Raw genomic sequence first — 17,483 nt, forward strand, 5'->3', positions numbered from 1 at the left:
ATGCTTAATTATCTTTTGGTCACCTGATCTGAAATTTATTTTTGTGTCATCATCAATTTATGTCTGATATTACTCTCAAAGAGCACATTTGGATATCTTACTATAATAAAGTAGTAAACTGAATGGAAATGTTAGTTGTGTGTTGTGTGCCAATCAATGTTGAACTGTGGTCCCTAATATGTAATGCAATCTCTCTTGTCATGTGTTAAATCCAGCTGTTTAGTCATTTTGATGACAGGAGACCTCCTTGTAGATTTGTCAACTGCCAACATCTACTCATTTTTTATTTTCTACTTCAACATTTAAATGTCAATAATTATACTTTTGTATTTATCTGTAATCTGTACAACTCCTCTAGTCCTTGTACAACTGTACAAGGTACAACTGTACAACTCCCCCAGGGGCCACAGTCTTCGAATAAAGGGGAGGTCATTTAAGACTGAGGTGAGAAAACAACTTTTTCACCCAGAGAGTTGTGAATTTATGGAATTCCCTGCCACAGAGGGCAGTGGAGGCCAAGTCACTGGATGGATTTAAGAGAGAGTTAGATAGAGCTTTAGGGGCTAGTCGAGTCAAGGGATATGGGGAGAAGGCAGGCACGGGTTATTGATAGGGGACGATCAGCCATGATCACAATGTATGGCGGTGCTGGCTCGAAGGGCCGAATGGCCTACACCTGCACCTATTTTCTATGTTTCCTTCCTCCTAAACACCCTTAAAAATGTATAAAATGTGTTTTGCATTGCTAACGGCTAACATATCCAGTATAATATAAATGAAAGAAGATAGACACAAAAAAGCTGGAGTAACTCAGCGGGACAGGCAGCGTCTCTGGAGAGAAGGAATGGGTGGCGTTTTGGGTAGAGACCATTCTTCAGACTCAATAATTCTCAATTATTCAGACTTAATATAAATAAACTCTAATAAACATTTATTGAAATCATCTCTCACCCTGCCACACCCACATCGGTAATTATGCTCATGTATGATTAGTTGGCTCATATACTATCTGAAATGCAATTGAAGAATCATAAGTTACCAGTTTAATTAATTAACACATTTAGACAGAGTATCATAGAGTTATTATAGCAATGAAAGAAGTAGTTGGACTCATTGAGTTCATGCCACGTAATTTTAGAGCCTTTGTCCTATTCCTTTCCATGGACCCAGCCTGATTTTAATGGACATTATGACCACCTTCTGCATATTATGATTCTAATAAATTGCAAAATTCATTACATTAATAACTAATGTGATTCTTAATTATTAAGTGAAGACAAGAATTGTAGAAAACCACAAAAACTGAAAACAGAAGGCATATGATCTGACTCTAATACAGTAGATTATGCTTCTAGTTTCAGTATGCATTTTGTTTGAGCTAGTGAATTGCTTTAATTGATGTTGAGTGGAATCACCCTCTTTTACACTGGGCTGACATATCAATAGATTAACAAAAAAAGTTATGATAGTTATTGCAACTGAAGTGCAAGAAAAGAGAGCAGCTAATTTATTTAAGGTAGACAAAAATGCTGGATAAACTCAGCGGGTGAGGCAGCATCTAAGGAGTAAAGGAATAGGCGACGTTTCGGGACGAGCCTTCTTCAGACTGAAGATTTTTCCAGCATCTGCAGTTCTTTCTTAAACAGCTAATTTATTTAGGCTTGTCCAATATTCTCTTTGAAAATGTATTAAGATGCTCTGCATTAAGATTGTGGAGAAATTATACTTTATCTCCCCAGTGGATTTATGTTGCGGAACACCTTCAATAGATGTATCCTTACTACAAGGGCGAGTGTGTGATTCAGATGTACCACCTGCCACTTAAGTGCATCATTTGCATTCTGGCTGAGGAAGATGCCAGGATGACCTACAATAATAGTGAGGACACAGCTCTATCTTTTCTGGTAACTAGCCTAGTGTTAGAGCCGTTAACCATAATTCAGAAATTGCACCATGAGTAATGACGGTTTGAGAGACGGGACATCCCATCTGTACTGCCAACACTCTTGGGCACAAAGCAAGTGAAACCAAGTGCACATGAACAGAAAAGTCAAATAGTTTCAAGGTTTCAAGGTCAGTTTATTGTCACATGTGCCAATTAAGGTACAGTGAAATTTGAGTTACCATACAGCCATACTAAATGAAAAGCAACAAGACACAATCACATAAAAGTTAACATAAACATCAATCACAGTGGATTCCACATTTCTCACTGTGATGGAAGACAATAAAGTTCAATCTTCTTCCTCTTTGTTCTCCCGCAGTCGGGGCGGTCAAAGTCCCCGCAGCCGATGAGCGAAGCTCCCGTCAGGGTGATCGAAACTCCCACGTTGGGGCAGTTGAAACTCTCTCCGCAGCATGGAGCTCCTGAGGTGGCCTCTTCTTACCAGAGACCGTGGGCTTGACGGTGTTAAAGTCCACAGGCTCCATGATTGGAGCTTTGATCCACGGCAAAGGGATCGCAATCTCCGTGATGTTAAAGTCCCGCAGACTCCTGTGGCTTGGAGCGCCCATCGGTCTCCAGGAAAGGCCGCCCACTCCACGATGTTAGGCCGCAGTGGGGACGGAGATACGATATGGAAAAAATCACATCTACGTTGAAGTAGGACATTGAAATAAAAGTGTCGTTTTCTCCTGCCTGTCCGAGATATATTTTCTCGGGCTACTACCTGATGCTGAAAAATTGTTCCGACTTGCGTTCTCGGAAGTTTAAAAAAAAAATCGCAGGACAATTTAATCCCTGGAGTAAAATGAAAAGGCGACTTCTAATGCTGTCAACGCCGACAATGGGACGGATCTCACGTAGGGGATAAAACATAAGGTAAGTCGTCTATTTTACATATAAAATTGCTTCTTAGGATGACTTTAATCAAAATTTCCTTGGCGAAAATGTGATTATGGCCCCATACAAACCGGCAATGTTTTTCCCGCCGATATGAGGTTTAAATTCACTGCAACCGCAACGTTCCAATAGATCGCGTTCCACAAAAACTCACTCGCAAGATGATGTAAATGGCCATTAATTTACGGGAATTAAACATTAAATTCCTTCCATTTGGCCTATAAATTCATGACAATGAGATTTTAAAATCATGTTATATTGTGAATTCTTGTGTGAATGTTATTTGGACACTTAGGCTATTTAAAAATGTTAATCTTTTCTTAAGAAATGTATAGATGTTTAGATCTAGTAATTGAATTTTGTAATTAGCTACAATTAGGTAACTAACTAACTATATGCTTTAATTTCAGATCATCCAAGTAAGATTGTTTCATATTTGTTTGAGAATGCTTCAATCTATAATAACTGAAAATGTATTTCAGTTCTCTTAATTTTTAAGAAAGTTATGGGCTTTTGACTGTCCTCGATCTCAGCTTTTGTGTTAAGTCAATGGAAAAGCAATAGGGAACAAGATGCTAATTTCCAAGTATCAAAATGGACATAACTTTTTTAATACTGAAGATATAAAAGTGAATTAGGTGTCAAATTAATCTTCTTTTTATGCTTTATCTGATGGGATAAATTGCAGACTTGATTTTTTAAATCTTAAAATTTTGTAACATTGCTACATGTAGCAGATTCTCCTCTCAAAGCAGAACAACCAGACTTAGATTTAGCCACATCAAAAAGATATAGACAGCAATTTCTAGGGCAAATTACAATGGTACCGCATTTTTCCTAATTAAATATGTAGCATTCAGAGAATTTAGCCAATTTTTCATTTTGCTCTGTGCAAAGCTAATTGCCTCCTGACTCAAGTGAAACACAATGCATAAGGCTCTACAACACTCCACAGGGCCCTGCCATTCACTGTGAAGGTTCTCCCCTGGTTTGACTTTTCAAAATTCAATACCTCGCACTTATCTATCACGGTCAATATTGGGGAAGTTAAAGTCACTCATTATGATAATTCTGTTGCTTTTTCCATCTTTTCATAATCTGTCTACATTTCTGATCATCTACCTCTGCTTCATGAATGTCTGATGCATAGTCCCATTAGAGTGTTTGCAACTTACTTATTTTTATTTTTTGCCTTGGCAAATGAACCCTGCATGTATTTCCTATCCGAGTGCCGCCATGATATGCTCCCTGGTTAGTAAAGCAACTCTACCATTTATTTTATCTCCCTCTCTATCTTTTCAGAAATGGCCACAATATCACAGTTCCATATACAATCCAGGCTCTAAATTAATCCATTTTACCCATGATACTCTGTGCATTTAAGTACACACACTTCAAGTCATTGGTTTCTCTGTGTTCATTATCACTCCCTGTCTGGCCTTCTGTCGAGACTAACTGAGTCTAATATGCCCCTGTCCCAATTAGGAAACCTGAACGGAAACCTCTGGAGACATTGCGCACCACCCAAGGTAAGACCTTCCACTACCTGCAACTTCCGGCAACCACCTTCAACTAGCATCGTAACTGGCTTCGACTAAAAAATTATTGATTTTTAAAACAGCAACCTATTTTTAGTCACGGACGGTTTTGAATTGTTTGAAATAATCGCCGGAACATAAAAGATACGGAAACCACTTTCGACCATTAGGGAGACTGACAAAAACCTCCGGGAACCTCCGTGAACAACACGGAAACCTTGGGTGGGGCGCAAAGTCTCCAGAGGTTTCCGTTCTGGTTTCCTAAGTGGGAAAGGGGCATTAGGTTCTACCTTCTCATCTGTCCTTACCTTCGCTGACCTGAGGATCTAGTTCCTAGCAGTAATGTAACTTAAAACACGGAACATGTGTTCTCTTTGTAACTATGTGTATGTTGATATTGCAGTTTTTTGGGCAGAAGAATCAACTGGTATGCCTGTTTTTGTTTTTGGCAGCAGCTTCACAAGCATTCAGTTTACCCCAACCTCTTACTGTCGGAAACATGTAAATAGTTCATGTGTTATGCCATTACATTTGTTGGTGCATTCCCTTGGACACTGATACTTAGAAATTATTCATCCTACTTTAGTGTGTGCAAATGCTGCAATTAGAGATACAAGGAACTGCAGATGAAGGAACCTTGACCAAAGCACAAAGTGATGGAGAAACTCAACAGGTAGACAAAAATGCTGGAGAAACTCTGCGGGTGAGGCAGCTTCTATGGAGCGAAGGAAATAGGCAACGTTTTGGGTCAAAAACCTTCTTCAGACCTTCGATTTTACAGCATCTGCAGTTCCTTCTTAAACGAGAAACTCAACAGGTCAGGCAGCATCTGAGGAGAGAAATGGACAGGTGAAGTTTCGGGGTAAGGAACCTTCTTCAGACTCATGCTGCAATTGGTTGACGAGCAAAACACTAGAAAATACGAGAAAACATAGCAAAATAATTTTGAAGGTGGTTTTCACCCTGATTCATGGATACAAGCTTTACTTATACCATTCCCAACACAGGGAAAATAACTGCGATGATGGTATTACTAAGAACTCTGCCCATGGCAGCCACAGAGTAGCAGCTGCAGTAATGGCTGTGCACAGGACGTGGGAGAGGTATGTACACTTTCATTATGTCTGGCCTTGACATCCACCATCATGAAATGCTTCGACAGGCTGGTTAAGGCGCACATTAAATCCAGCCTACCAAGCAGCCTTGATCCACTGCAGTTCGTCTACTGCAGTTCAGAGACCAATCCAACTCAATTTACAAGATTACAGATCATACCACCATAGTGGGCTAGATATCAAATAATGACGAGATGGAGTACAGAAAAGAGAATGTAGACCTCGTAACCTGGTGCCAAGCCAACAACCTTTCCCTCAATGTCAGCAAGTCAAAGGAGATTGTGATTGACTTCGGGAAGCAAAGCGGTACACACACAATACATTCATGATGCCAAGGTAGAGATGGTCGAATTCTTGAAGTTCCTCGGAATAAATATCACCAACGATTTGTCCTAGACCAGCTACATTGAAGCTAAGGTTAAGACAGCACACCAATGCTTTTACTTCCTTTGAAAGCTTAGGAAGTTTGACATGTCCCCACCAAACCTCACCAACTTCGGGATGCACCGCAGCATGGTTTGGGGACACCTCCATCTAAGACCACAAGAAATTGCAGAGAGTTGTGGACGTAGCCCTAACCTCCCCTCCATTGACTGCAGTTACAATTTACGCTGCCTCGGCAAGGCCATCAGCATAATCAGAGACCAGTGTCATCGTGATCACTACTTCATCTCCTCTCTCCCATCAGGCAAGTGGTACAGAAGATTTAAAACACATACCTCCAGATTCAGGGATAGTTTCTTCCTAGCTGTTATCAGGCAACTGAATGGTCCTCTCATCAGCTCGAGTGCAGACCTGACCTCCCAGCAATTTCACTGGAGACCTTTGAACTATGTTTTTATCAGACTTAATCTTGCATCAAATGTCGTATCCTTTATTGTTTATCTGTACACTGTGGACAGCTTGATTATATCCATGTATAGCCTTTTCTTTGACTGGATTCACTGTATCTTGGTACACATGAAAATAATAAGCTAAATTAAACTGAACTAAACTGTGTCCCTTGCTCCACCCAGCCTCTCACCACTCTGAGGAATGAGCTCATTACCACAGCAGAAATCACAATCTGTATCTCTGCTGTGTCAAAAGGCTGCAATGGGACACCCTGCCACACTACTTGAAATATGCTTTGCAAAAAAAAAACCAAGGTAAGATTCGCAGAGAGCAATATTTCAGTGGATCAGTGGGGGCTCTTCTATTCCTGCGTCTTTGTTGATCGGCTGCAAGGCTTTCCTTCATCTTTCAACATTCCCTTTTTACTGGTAATTGCAGAAGTGGGCACTGTGCTTTGGATAATGTAATTAATTGCATAGCTCCTGCTAGGGACTAATGGTCATTAATCAACTTTAAAATGATCACTTGCCCCATTGATTGTGTGCAAAATGATTTTTACGTGCAATCTGTACAAAAAAAGTGTGATTTCTAGACAAACAATGATAACTAGGTTTCACGTTTTTTTTAAAGCAATGAGAATAAAATACTCGATAATGCCATAATCATTTTTACAACTTACTCATTCTGCGGATTTCAAATAAATGTCACAGATTGCTTGACCACTGAGTTGGCACAACTCTATTATGGTGCATGTTATGAACATATAAATCATTTTTGTGGTTAATAAATAATTTTTCGGAATGATTAATTGTCTACACTTTATTCTATGCTGCCTAACTTGCCATCCCTGTAAACCCATTTCTGCTCATTGCATCTTGCTCTCCTGTAGTTTTTTGATTTCTACTAAATTTGCGATATTAATCATTAAATATATCACTATTGTCACTGCCTGAAAATTAACTGCAATTTATGTTGCATTTTTGCTTATTACTGGTAACATTTATAAATACATTTGGTTATTATCCTTTCTTGATGGTCACACAACATGCTGAGGTTGTTTACAGCTCGGTGATCTCCAAGTTAAATGAAATATGAAATATAATTTAATGTGGCAAAAATATTAATGTGCATTTGCAGCTGTGGAACAAGGAATATTTAGATATGCAAACAAAGTCCCGAATGCTGTATAAAAGGGTCTAAATTTGGAGATAAATAAAGGAATATCAGCAAATATGAGGGGGAAATGAAGTTTGCTATCACATGGCGTCCTTTGGATGAATACCATTGATATATTTAAGGATGTTATCATAGGAAAGTAACATAATAATTGTTTCCAAAATTTGAGATTAGTGATTAGAGTTCAAACCCCAACAAGGCAGCTGGGAAATTTCAATGAATTGAAGAAATTAATACTGTACAGTAATATATAGTAATCGACAGAGTGAAATTATCAGATTTCATCTGGTTCACAAATGTTCTTCAGAGCAGGAAATCTGCCATTCTAATATGGTTTCTTTATTATCACCTGTACCAAAGTACAGTGAAATACAATTTTGTATATGGATCAGCAAGGCCATCACCATACATAAGCACAATCCACCGTTAGTACAGAATGTACAGAATAGAATGGTCTATATGTAAGAGGTGCTATTTTGGTGCCGTTTTAAAATCCCTGCTGCAGCTGGCCACAAAGGCTTGTTGCAGCCATTGCCTCCATTCTAGTCATCCCGGGCAACCATCTTCCCTCTCCTTGCATGGCCCTCTTCACCCCTTGCTCCCTGGAGGATGCTTCCCACAGCTGACCTTGAGGGCAATGTAAGATCCCCCCGGTTCTTATCAAACTTTTTGTCCAATGTCCGCCACCAAAAGCGTGGGAGATCCTTCACCAAAAGAACTGCGGGAATTCAAGAAGGGATGTGTCGGAAGGAATTGTAGATGCTGGTTCAAACCGAAGATGGACATAAAATGCTGGAGTAACTCAATGGGTCAGACAGCATCTCTGGAGAAAGGAATAGGTGACGTTTCGAGTCGAGACCCTTCTTCAGACTGAAGAACACTGACTGAGCTTAACACTCCCTTCTTGAGGATAATTAATGATACCCATTAAATTCTGTCAATAGATAGAATGTATATTCTTGTATTAAATAGGAGAAATTAGAAGAATTTGCCAATCAGTTTATTTGGAACAATTGGGAAGAAATCTGCGCCTGGCATAAATTCTAGAATAATAACATTTAGATGATTGAGCTATCTCTGTGCTGTAATTTCTTTACAATTCTCTGTGCTCAACAGAATCCATGATCGCTGTTTCCTCAAGTGAAAATGTCTAGTAATCACTGGCTGAATGGTGTGGCTGCTTCAGCTCAATAGATTTCCCAGAGAAGGATCATGTCATTCAGTGCAAACATCCCAAATGATCGTCATTCTGGGGATTTATAAAAAAGCAATATATGTGATTGACAGACTTATCTGAGGAGGAATCCTGAGGCCAATCAGCAGATGAGCAGCACAATGATGGCTTTGATTGATCTGCTGCTTGCTGATTCTAGTTGTGGTGTTTTACTTGGCCATCTGCACTCAGCTCAGGTTTTAGCTATGGCCCGGTAAAGGCAGTTTTAATCCGATAATGGATAACTGTTGTGATTTCAGGGTCAGTGTCATGTTGACCATTAGTGCAGAAGAAATTGTTTAACCGATTTTTCACATTGCTGAGCTAATGAAGTCTAGAATCGTCAGAATATAATGGACAGTATCGCATTGGATTGATGCAAGTCAAAATATACTCTTCATTTCAATCGCAATTTGTAACATGAACTTGCTGGTGCCAGCACTTCAGGTGCAAGTACTGTATAAATTCATTGAGAGTTTCTGTCTCTATACACATTCCTTTAGTGAGATCTAAACCCTCACTACACTTGGGAAAAATAAAACCTTTCTCAGCTCTCCTCTAAACCTTCCACCTGTTAAGTTTAGTTATTTACCTCTGTGTTAACTGAATTAAGTCCTTCTTCTAACCACTCTATGGAGACAATCCCTCCAAATTATTTTATTAAATCTACTCTCTGCTCCTTCTGTTCAAAAGTTAAAAAGATCCTCTAAACCTACAGAGCTCGTGAGAACATTTCTTCAGTGTCTTCTCTCCAATAGCATTATTTTATTGTTGCAATATGACGACCAGAATTTTAATGCAACTTAATTTTCACTACCTCTTGGATTCAATGCATTTTGGTTTATTGACCAATGTGCTACATGAGACCTCTCAAAGCTGTAAAAATCCTTGTAGACAACGTCTATCAGGCCAACTTTATTATTCCTCCTTGTTATCTTCTCCAACAGGCTTTAATCTGATGTTGCCTCTCTTTATCAAATTCATGTTGGATATTTTACTAAAATTCATTATGTATTTCAGAGCCACATATTGAGGCCCCAAGCGGTTCTACAATCCCATCTATTCTCAGCATAATTTGTCTGATATTAGTTATTTTATGTGGTTACTGTGCTTTACATGATGAAACAATCCTTGTCTACTGTACTTGCTATTAAAGTGTAAAGTGTCCTGTCACTTGGACAGCATGTAATAACACCGAGCTGTTTATCAATCCAATGTAATAATATATAATAATATTTATCAATATAAGGTAATTCCATTCTTCGTCAAGTGCAATGTAGTCACATCCTGATAAAATGCTTGGCTTCATTTAATTTTTCATATAAATGCACCTAAATTTCAGACATGTAAAAGAGAATACATTATTTATTTATTTTTTTACTTAAACAATATAGGTAGTGTACTGAATTTTTCCCATTTCTCTTTGAGTTTTTACGTTCCTGTTTGGTCCTTGCTCTCCTAGGGATTAAGTTGGAAACCCCATTTTGCAGGAAGAGCAACAACTACGCTTTAAACAATTGATAGTAACACAATGCTCATTGACTTGTTGCCTCAGCATGTTAATCATGTCAAGAGGCCTAACAGCATGACTTAAAACTAATCTATACCTTTAAAGGTTAGTCATAAGGTAGTCAGAGCAAGTGCTGGATGGCAGACGGGGTTGCATTCTAACCCTGGGGACATTTAAGCATGACTGATCTAAGGAGAATTATCTCCACACGGTGCAGGAAATTGAAAGTGGGAGAAAAATATTGAATATGTGGAATTAAAGCCATTTCAAATCAGTAATGGTTACCATAAAAAATACCAAACTATTACAAAAACTTGCTTGGTTCACCAATATGCTTCAAGAAGGAAAGTTTTCTACCCTCTGTGGTCTGAATTATTTGTGACTCTAACCCAACTGAAGTAGTTAAGTTAAGTTAAGTTTAACTGCCCTTTTTAAATACTAATCTTGGTCGGTGTGGACTTGGTGGGCTGAAGGGCCTGTTTCCGCACTGTATCTCGAAACTAAACTAAACTAAACTAAACATTCTAAGCCATTTGGTACCACTGAACATAAAGCACAAGGTGAGGGAAAGACTCATGGAAGAAAGGCTGCAAAAGAATGCAAAGAATGGTTTGTTGTGATATCAGCATACTTTAATTTCTAAATTGATAATGCTGCTGTCATGTTTGATTTTGCTATTGCTGTCTGGCCAAACACAACTATGATGATCTAGGGAATAAGAGGTTGAGGCTGCCATGGCCTGGCGAGTGAAAATGGAATGCTCTCTTTCACTCATTTTCATATTTTGGGTCATGACTCTTGGGTGTTGGGATGTTAACAAATGGATCCCTCTCTCTGCTCCTTTAAACAAGTGCTGTCCACAGACAAGAGAACATGTTGTTGGATTAAGTAGATGAAATATATGTGTAATGTGGATCACCTGAAAGAAGTTTGAAAGCCACAGATCTATCTGAACTGAGTTCCCAATGAGCTTCAATAAATTTCACCCTGGAATGATCCCAATTCATGGCATCATGGGATGTAATGCTGAGGCTCCAAAAGGCACTGGACAGGCCTCATTTGAAGTACTATGAGTGATTTTGGGCACCATATCTGAGGAAGGATGTGCTGGCTCTGGAGAGGGTCCAGAGGAGGTTTACAAGAATGATCCCAGGAATGAATGGGTTAATATATGATGAGAGTTTGTTGGCACTGGAACTTTACTCGCAGGAGTTTAGAAGGATGAGGGGACCTCATTGAATCTCACCGAATAGTGAAAGGCTTGGTTAGAGTGGTGGAGAGGATGTTTCCACTAGTGGGAGTGTCTTGGACTAGTGGTCATAGCCTCAGAATTAAAGGATGTTCCTTTAGGAAGGAGATAAGGAGGAATGTATTTAGTCAGAGGGTGGTGAATCTGTGGATTATTTGCCACAGAAGGCTGTGGAGGCCATGGCAATGGATAATTTAAAGGCGGAGATAGCTAAATTCTTGATTAGTATGGGTGTTAGGGGTTATGGAAAGGCAGGAGAATGGGGTTAAGAGGGAGCGATAGATCAGCCATGATTGAATGGAGAGTATTGATGGGCCAAATGGCCTAATTGTGTTCCTTTCACTTATGACCTTATGACCTTATGATTACAACTTTCTTCACACTGCTCACATTCTGAGGTGGCGCTTGCTAACATATGCCAGAATTTAGCGAGGGGATTCTTATTTAAACTCCTCAGATACCGTTACTTGCAAATAGGAGTTTTATTCTCTAACAATCCTGGACAGATATACCATCTTGACATCATTCTTCTTCCGTTCCTCCTCCTTTTTCTTGTAGTCTGTACTCCTCTGTTTTCCCTCTGCATAATATAACAGTAATGCATTGGGAATGTCTGCCAAGATACTGTATGTCCTTGCGTGGGAGTAAATTATTTTGTGCAAAAATGTGAACAGAATCACATCTGTTCAGCATCTCACATGCCTCTCCCAGCTAATCGTAGCAACATTGAGGCACTCCGGAATGAACTAAACCCTTGTAGAATTGGATTGTCAGTGATTAATAATCTAATCAGTGATTATCTACAAGCATTTTACAATCCCTTTAATACAGCATTAGGATATCCTATTTGCTGTCAAAGGTCTGTTCATCCATGAGACCGGGTCAATGCAATGTGCTGGTTGAACTTCAGTTGTCAAATCTGCATGGCACATTGATTGAATTCAATATCTTCCTACTGGAGTCTAGAAAAGGCACTGCATGGTGGCCAGTGTGTGTCACACAAATTTGCGTACATTTCAGATGCTACATTGAAAATAATTTGACGTCCATAGCACCCAAATAATGTTCCAGACACCCGGACATGGATTTTGTAAATTGTTAATTAGTTCAAAATTGTCACTCCCAATGTGCAGAAATGCAGTTGGAAAATGAATTTATCAGAGTGCAGAACTACTTACAATGGGAAGGCATAGTGGTATATTATTCAATTTTTTTGATATTTGTAACTCTTTTTTCTCTCTTTCTCTCTTTTTCTATATAAAAAAAACATTAGAAGCAGAAGTAATCGACAATTGAAAATGTTAATAACGTATGACTGATGTATATGAAAAGTTTTTTTACTATAATATGTAACTATACTTTATAATATGTCTATTTCTAATAAAAATATTATTTAAAAAATAAAAATAAAAAATAAAATAAAAAAAAGTACAGAACTACATTGTGCCTATTTATTGCTTTGTCATTGTTAATCTATTTCAAAGGTTCTCTGAGTACTTGATCACTCAATTGCCAATGTGGCCATTTGTATCATAAAACATGGAATATATTTCCTGTATTATCATATCAATTTACTAAAATTGATTGCACTGTTTTGAACACATGTCAAACTGCATTCTGCCAAGTATCATTTGGAGCTTCATCCTTAACTGAAGTCCCTTTCTTTTTTATTACTCCCTGTGTACTTCATATATAGTAGTGTGGATTCAAACATCTATACATAACTAAAAGTCTCATCTTGTTTGTATGTATGTATGTATGTTCCCGAAATACAGCCAAAACGGTACACGATAGCCCCACAATTTTAGGGGCGCCTTACTCACCTTCGTCTGCGGTCTGCAGGATCAAGTTTTGTTATATTTTTTAAAGTAATTCGCTTTATAAACTTTAATGAACTTTATACTGTGAATGGGACAAGTTTCAACGTGGCAGTTGCACCTGCGAAGTGCGCTCCCACTTGCCAGGTCCGTCAGCCGTCAACAGTTGAGGGAGGGTTGCCAGGCCCAGTATCCGCACGTACGCAGTTGGGGGAATGTTGCCGGACCCGGCGACAGAGTGCCCAGAAGGAATGAAGAGACGGAATTTGAAATAACTGAACTTCTCGAGGATCTCTGGTGTCACAACGGGAACCCAACGGGTCCACAGGTCGTCTAGTTAAATTATATAGATATGTTAATTTATTAATTTATTAATAAAACTGCAACGTGTACATTTTACCGTAGGCAAATGGGAAGTCACACACTTTAGATTTGAAAGAAAAGAACAGAGCACTTTATAAATTGTGAGGATGTAGAAACAGCAGAATTTGAAAGAGGAATGTTTGTACCATGTACACAGTTCATTAAAATGTCTCAGAGAAGAAGAGAAAATGTGGGATTAGCATAGATAGGGATCTTTGTCAGCATGGATGAGCAGGGCCAAAATGTATGATTCTGCATTCTAACACAATTTATAATTGTGTTCACTGAATTTATAAAATGATCAAAAGTTTTGGGTGATACCTGTAGAACTGGAGTACAACAGTATGTGAGGAGCAGCAGCAACATCTCAGGCACATAGACAGATAACACGCAAAAACATAAATTATCTGACCACTTCCTGTTGTTCTGTATATTGATTTTAGAAAAAACGCTGCCACTTAGGGCTGTGATTTGTATTGTATTGTATTCCTTTATTGTCATTCAGACTTTTCAGTCTGAACGAAATTTCGTGCCTTGCAGTCATAACATAGAATAAAATCACAAACACACAATAAATACAGATTTAACAGTGAGTCTACCAGGCACCTCCTCACTGTGATGGAAGGCAAAAGTCTTAAGTCCTTGTCTGTTCCCTCCTTGTTCTCCCTCCGCTTTGAGGCGATCCTGTCTTCCGTGACCCCGCCGGGTGATGGTAAGTAAGTCCTGTGGCTGAATCCGAGCTCCACGAATGGGCCAGTTCAAACTCCGTGGCCCGGGGCGGTCAAAGCTGTCGAAGCTGCCATCTTCCAGTCCAGCGGGCGAAGCTGTCGTTTCGGGAGCTCCAGACAACAGGTCACCAAACTGGGAACTGCGAGCTCCTGACGTTGTCGTCCACTGGGCCCGCGGCCGAGTCAACTGGGCCCGCGGCCGAGCATCCGAAGCTCCGAAGTCGGGCCACCGCCGCCCAAACACCACCACATAAAGTGCAAGTGAAATGAATTTGCCATCAGCGGTACAATGAAAAAGAACACACAAAAACACAATAAAAATTTAACACAAACATCCACCACAGCATTCGTCACTGTGGTGGAAGGCACAACATTTGGCCAGACCTCCTCCATTTCCCCCCGTGGTCGGGACCTCAACCCTCCGCAGCCGCCGCTGTGGGCATCCAGATGAGTGAGTCAAGGTAAGTCCTGAAACACTGCCTCCCCCACCGGAGACCGCGGCTTCAGGTTGGTGTAGGCCGCAGGCCAACGGTCAGAGATTTAAAGTTCCCGCCGCGCCGCAGCCAGAGGCACTGCAGACCGCAGGGCCGGCGGTCGAAACTCCCCTCCAGGGTTCCCCGGCGAGGGACCCCGCTCCTGATGGTAAGTCGCTGCCGCGCCCGCGGTAGTAGTAGGCCGCGGGCAGGTGGTGGTGGCTTCTTCTTCTTCCGGGTCCCCAAAGAGGGATGCCCAGACTGCGGACACCACGCCAGCTGGAGCACTGCATACCGCGGCTTCAAGCTGCCGCAGGCCAGCGAAATGGAGCACTCCCCTCCGGCGAGGGCTCGCATGCTCCATGCCGAGAGTCCGCGCTGCGCCCGCCACTGAAGCCCCAGGCGCGTCTTCGGGAAAGGTAGCACCGATCCTTGCTGTTAGGCCACGGGGGAGGCGACATGGAAAAAGTTGCCTCTCTGTGGAGGAGGCAACCGAAGCGGTTTCCCCCTTACCCTCCCACACCACCCCCCACACAAGACACACAAAGAAACATTAAAAGAGTTATTAGTGTTTAAAAAATGTTGAGATTCTCTCTCCTGAAGGCTACGCCCCTTCAGGAGGGACTATAAAACCCGGAAGTGTTGAGTATGTATGTCGGTCAGGAGTCTGTCCCCTGCGATGGAGATGATGAGGTCAAGGAATGGTAGGGACGTGTCGATTTCCGACACGTCCCTACCATTCCTTGACGATATCCGACACGTCCCTACCATTCCTTGACCTCACCATCTCCATCGCAGGGAACAGACTCCTGACCGACATACATTACAAACCCACTGACTCACATGGCTATCTGGACTACACGTCTTCCCACCCTGCCCCCTGTAAAGACTCCATCCCCGACCCCCAATTCCGCCGCCGACGCCGCATCTGTTCCCAGGATGAGACATTTCATACCAGGGCATCAGAAATGTCCTCGTTCTTCAGGGAACGGGGATTCCCCTCCGCCACCATAGATGAGGCTCACACCAGGGTCTCATCCATACCCCGTAACACTGCTCTCTCTCCCCATCCCCGCACACGCAACAAGGGCAGAGTCCCTCTGGTCCTCACCTTTCACCCCACCAGCCGGCAAATACAACACATAATCCTCCGCCATTTCCGCCACCTCCAACGTGACCCCACCACTCGCCACATCTTCCCATCTCCCCCCATGTCTGCCTTCCGCAAAGACCGCTCCCTCCGCAACTCCCTCGTCAATTCTTCCCTTCCCTCCCGCACCACCCCCTCCCCGGGCACTTTCCGTTGCAACCGCAAGAAATGCAACACCTGTCCCTTCACCTCCCCCCTCGACTCCATCCAAGGTCCCAAGCAGTCGTTCCAGTTGCGACAAAGGTTCACCTGTATCTCCTCCAACCTCATCTACTGCATCCGCTGCTCTAGATGTCAGCTGATTTACATCGGTGAGACCAAGCGTAGGTTGGGCGATCGTTTCGCCGAACACCTCCGCTCAGTCCGCAATAACCTACCTGATCTCCCGGTGGCTCAGCACTTCAACTCCCCCTCCCATTCCCAATCCGACCTCTCTGTCCTGGGTCTCCTCCATTGCCAGAGTGAGCAACAGCGGAAATTGGAGGAACAGCACCTCATATTCCGTCTGGGGACCTTGCGTCCTTATGGCATTAACATTGAATTCTCCCAATTTGGCTAGCCCTTGCTGTCTCCTCCCCTTCCTTAACCCTCTAGCTGTCTCCTCCCACCCTCCCATCCGCCCGCCCTCGGGCTCCTCCTCCTCCTCCCCTTTTCCTTCTTTCTTTCATACCCCCCATCAGTCTGAAGAAGGGTTTCGGCCCGAAACGTCGCCTATTTCCTTCACTCCATAGATGCTGCTGCACCCGCTGAGTTTCCCCAGCTATTTTGTGTAGCTTCGATATTCCAGCATCTGCAGTTCCCTTTTGAACAAATGGTTGGTGGAGGTTGGTTTGAAAGAAAAGCACAGCAAATGGTTGGTGGTGGTTGGTTTGAATTGTGGGTGTGGCTCAGTCTCTTCAAGATGGGGGAGGGAAAGGTCACAACACTGAGCTGTGAATCAACTGAACACACTGAATGTCTACTGAACTGTGAGTGTGGTGTTTATGTGGTGTATATGTGGTGTTTTGTGTGGTTTTATGGTGGTTTCACCATGTTTGAAATGGTATGAAAGTGCATTTGAATGTGGTGGCCTTGCACCCTGCATGAAATGGTATGAACCTGCATTTGAATTTGGTGGCCTTACACCCTGCATGAAATTGTATGAAACTGCATTTGAATTTGGTGTCCTTGCACCCTGCTTGAAATGATATGAAACTGCACTTGAATTTGGTGGTCTTACATCCTACTTGAAGTGGCATGAAACTGCACTTGAATTTGGTGGCCTTGCACCCTGGTTGAAGTGGTATGAAACTGCACTTGAATTTGGTGGACTTGCACCCTGTTTGAAGCGGTATGAATCTGCACTTGAATTTGGTGGCCTTGCACCTTGCTTGAAGTGGTATGAAACCGCACTTGAATTTGGTGGCCTTGCACCCTGGTTGAAGTGGTATGAAACTGCACTTGAATTTGGTGGCCTTGCACCCTGCTTGAAGTGG

Source organism: Amblyraja radiata, chromosome 12, assembly GCF_010909765.2.
Source record: "Amblyraja radiata isolate CabotCenter1 chromosome 12, sAmbRad1.1.pri, whole genome shotgun sequence".
Lineage (NCBI taxonomy): Eukaryota > Metazoa > Chordata > Chondrichthyes > Rajiformes > Rajidae > Amblyraja > Amblyraja radiata.